Source organism: Colobus angolensis, unplaced genomic scaffold (genome assembly GCF_000951035.1).
Source record: "Colobus angolensis palliatus isolate OR3802 unplaced genomic scaffold, Cang.pa_1.0 Scaffold90, whole genome shotgun sequence".
Lineage (NCBI taxonomy): Eukaryota > Metazoa > Chordata > Mammalia > Primates > Cercopithecidae > Colobus > Colobus angolensis.
Genome location: NW_012122932.1, coordinates 326,612 through 331,340, shown reverse-complemented (window position 1 = coordinate 331,340; position 4,729 = coordinate 326,612). Strand labels below are relative to the sequence as shown.

Here is a 4,729-nt window from a genome sequence, read left to right as displayed (position 1 = left end):
AAAAAACTAGCCGGGCGAGGTGGCGGGCGCCTGTAGTCCCAGCTACTTGGGAGGCTGAGGCAGGAGAATGGCGTGAACCCGGGAGGTGGAGCTTGCCGTGAGCTGAGATCCGGCCACTGCACTCCAGCCTGGGTGACAGAGCGAGACTCTGTCTCAAAAAAAAAAAAATGCTTGCCTGATCTTTTTTTAAACTTGCAGAAATTTATTTAGTGATGCACTTATCTCTTGAATTTAGTAGAATCGTACTTTAAAGGAGTTCACATACTTACAATGAGCAGTTATTTCTGACAGAAAGGAACCATGACATCTCTAAATTGTGCATAATCCCTACACAGTCTCTATGACTAGAATATCTAGGATATTTTGAAAGTGAGGAAAGATGAAGGCCCCAAACAAGAACTGAGTCTAGTCTACTCATACAGCTGTAGGGAAAGAGACAAACTTCTTGATTGAGATATTGGTTTCCCTCCCTTTTACTGCATTGCCAACAAAAATGGTGGTACTAGTTTATTCCAGCCAGTTAAGGTGTCATTTCTTCCTGTCTCCCTCCTGTCCTTCCTCTAATAAAAGTAACAGATGTGTTTGCCACCTACAAAGGGAATGGAAGATGACAGTTACAAGTTCTACTAGCCCATGACATTACTAACTTGTCTATAGGGAATAATCAACTGTAAACCAGATTGGTTTAGAAATACCTCCTGCTAGGCCGGATGCGGCAGCTCACGCCTGTAATCCCAGCACTTTGGGAGCCGGGTCACCTGAGGTCAGGAGTTCAAGACCAGCCTGACCAACACGGTGAAACCCCATCTCTACCAAAAATACAAAAATTAGCCAGGCAAGGTGGTACATGCCTGTAATCCCAGATACTTGGGAGGTTGAGGCAGGAGAATCGCTTGAACCCTGGAGACGGAGGCTGCAGTGAGCCAAGATCGTGCCACTGCACTCCAGCCTCGGCAACCGAGACTCTGTCTTGAAAAAAAAAGAAAAAAAAAAGAAAAAAAAAGAAAAAAAAGAAATACCTCCTGTTATATGTATATGTTTCACTAGGGACAAGATGTAACATTTTAAAAATCCCCCGGGAATTGGAAGCTTTTTATAAATTTAATTTACTGTAAACTAAGTTAAATAAGAAAATGTGACAGAAAATCATGTGCACACAGGCCGGGCGCAGTGGCTCATGCCTGTAGTCCCAGCGCTTTGGGAGGCCGAGGCAGACGGATCACAAGGTCAGGAGTTCAAGACCAGCCTGGCCAACATAGTGAAACCCCCTCTCTACTAAAAAACACAAAAAATTAGCCAGGCATGGTGGCAGACACCTGTAATCCCAACTACTCAGGAGGCAGAAACAGGAGAATCACTTGAACCCGGCAGGCGGAGGTTGCAGTGAGCGCCACCGCACTCCAGCCTGGGCGACAGTGTGAGACTCCATCTCAAAAACAAAAGCAAAAGGAAAAAAAAAAAATCATGTGCACAGCCATTGTTTGATTCCAACCTAGCCAGTGCAACTATACTATCTCAAAGCCTAGCAACTGCTCTGAAATGCTATGTTGTAGCAACATGCCAATCTGCCATGAAAATTTTCTTGAATCTGGAATATGCAAAAAAGTAAATTTACAAACACGACCCACTTTAGCATATCATTTATTACATTTTAGGATATCTAAACAAACAAAAAATCTCCCACGATGACATACTAAGGATAAAAATATACATGGTATCTGCATTTACTTTATTATTATTAATATCTCCATTCAAAACCGTTACTTAGGCGAGTTAAAAGTAAGTATTTTAGGCCAGGTGCAGCGGCTCATGCCTGTAATCCCAGCATTCTGGGAGGCTGAGGCGGGTGGATCATCTGAGGTCAAGAACTGGAGACCAACCTGGCCAACACGGCGAAACCCCCGTCTCTACTAAAAATACAAAAAATCACCCGGGCGTGGTGGCAAGTGCCTGTAATCCCAGCTACTAGTGAGGCTGGGGTAGGAGAATCGCTTGAACCCAGGAGGCAGAGGTTGCAGTGACCTGAGATTGCACCACCAAACTCCAGCCTGGGCAACAAAAGCGAAACGCCATCTCAAATAAACAAACAAATAAATAAATAAATATTTTAGCCTTTTTTTACCCTAAATGAGTAACAAAATTTTTTATAAAGAAAATAAGCATGTGAACTTTAAGTTGAATATATAACTCAAAAGGAGAAACTAAACTCAAGTAATCATTTTGAAAGATAATTTTTACTCATGAAAATTACAGAATGATCATACTTATGAGTCTAAGTAGCTTTAAAAAAAAAAAAAAAAAGCCTAAGCAAGATGAAGCTCTCACCCAAACTACTTTCAACATTAAGGGGGAAAAAAAAAAAACAAAAAGCATTACTCAGAGTAAAACATCTTAGGAAACTTTAAAAAAAGAAAAAAAAGAAAAGAAAAAGCAAGTAACTACAAGGCTAAAAGTTGTTACCTTCTATCCAAGACATAAAATGTATGTTTAATACTTCTTAAAAGGATATCTACTAACAAAATTAAACTTGTACGGAAAGTAGGTTTTTTTTTAAAGGCATCAGAGCAGCAGGAATACAAAATAAAGAGATGTATTTTTTTCTTTTCTAATCTTAACATGAATAACACTTTTCTTATTTTTATTATTTTGAGACAGAGTCTGGCTCTGTTGCCCAGGCTGGAGTGCAGTGGCACCATCTCAGATCACTGAAACCTACACCTCCTGGGATTCAAGTGATTCTTCTGCCTCAGCCTCTCCAGTAGCTGGGACTACAGACACACCCCACCACACCCGGCTAATTTTTATATTTTGCTGTAGAGACGGGGTTTCACCATATTGGCCAGGCTAGTCTCGAACTCCTGACCTCATGATCCGCCCACCCGGGGTTCCCAAAGTATTGGGATTACAGGCGTGAGCCACCATGCCCGGCCACATGAAGAACACTTTAAACATAAAGATATTTTTCTTTTTTCAACCTTTTCCCAAATGTGGTCAATTTCACTACATCCATTTTATTTCCCACCTTCACCACAAACCATTTCCATCTTTGTGCCCAAAACTTTATTGTAGGGGTGAAAAAAACCCTATTCAAGAGACCTATATTCTTCTAAAAAACCTTTGAGTGTGTTCAGAAGTCATTTTCACTGAAACATCAACAGGGAAGTAGCTTGACACTGTCCCCCAAAAGCCCCTTTATCACACACCTCCCAAACTACTCCCTATCTTCACCTCTGAAAAACACTCAATTTTCCACTAATGCAGTCTGACCTAATGAATCGAAGCTTGCACATCTCATCTTCTATCCCTTTCTTTCAAGCGGAAAGCCCTAACCTTCAATAAGAGAATAAGCAGAGGCAAGGAGGAGGCAGAACATTATCCTTTCCTTTCCAGTAACCAGCCATAACCCATTCCCCCAAATAAACACTCCACAACCCTAGCCTTTAAAATGGTTATCAAACATGGCCAGGTCCAGTGGCTTACGCCTGTAATCCCAGCACTTTGGAAGGCCAAGGCGAGCGGATCACCTGAGGTCAGGAGTTCGAGACCACCCTGGCCAACATGACGAAACCCTGTCTCTACTAAAAACACAAAAAATTAGGGGGGCGTGCTGGACGCCTGTAGTCCCAGCTACTCGGGAGGCTGAGGCAGAAGAATCGCTTGAACCCGGGAGGTGGAGGTTGCAGTGAGCCGAGATCGAGCCACTGCACTCCAGCCTAGGAGACAGAGTGAGGCATTGTTTCGGAAAAAAAAGGTTATAAAACAAACAAAATGTTGATACCTCTATTACCTCTTTCAAGCCTCCCAAGAACATTTCTATTAACACTACCCAAAATATTTTTAAAAGACCGGTCTCATTCTTTTGAGTCCCTCATCCTACACCCCAATTATCTTCAGGTGTCCTCTCAATCTTACAAAAACATTTACAAAACTATCCTCTCAATCGCACAAGAATATTTACAAATCTCTTATTCTTTCTACCGCTCCTTTTATTCCTCCAACACCTGTATCTAAAAATCTCTATATGCTGTTAGGTACACTCCTCCACCAATAAATGGTGCATACCAGTGTAGCCCTTTCAACCCTCAACTAAACTTACAAAAACCTATTTTTTCCAACCTTCATGTATCTAAGTCATCAGTTCCCCTAGTACTATCGAGTCCTCAATAATACTTTAAAATCCCTTAATATCCTTGCTACCACACTTATCACCTCCCCAATAATTTCTAAAACCCTTCAAATCCCACACATCCTTTCCATCTACTCCATAGTATTTTTCAAATCCTTCAATATTCTTGATCCCTTAGAACTCACCAATAATCGCTATATGGTTTCAATGTCCCTGCTATCCGCTTCTGCCCTCATATTCCGAAAATGCCCTCGATATTTTGCTTGTAGACCTTTCAGTCCCGGAATAATAATGTTTATCAAACCCTTGACGATATTCTGCTATTCCCTTCGACATCCCAATACTCACATTTCAAAAATTCCTCAAGAGCCCTGCTACCCCTCTCTCAGTTCTCAAACAGCAATGTTTTAAATTCCCTTACTGCCCCTGCTACCCCTTCCAACACCCCGATATTTGCGTTTGAAAAGCCCTCGCTGTCCTTGCCTGCTCCCCCACAGTCCCACATCCACGGCGCCTCTCCGTCCCCAGCGCTCCTCTTCCACCCTCAGCCCCACCACAATGGTGATAGTACTACAGGGAAGGCGTCGCCGGGACCTCCCGGCC

General features: G+C 42.4%; 1 protein-coding gene across 1 annotated transcript in view; it reads right to left on the bottom strand.

Moving 5' to 3' along the window:
- The window catches only part of RBM27 (RNA binding motif protein 27), a 96,101-nt gene that overhangs the window by 90,947 nt on the left and 425 nt on the right, over nucleotides 1–4,729 (bottom strand). The gene's annotated exons all lie outside the window — the stretch shown is intronic.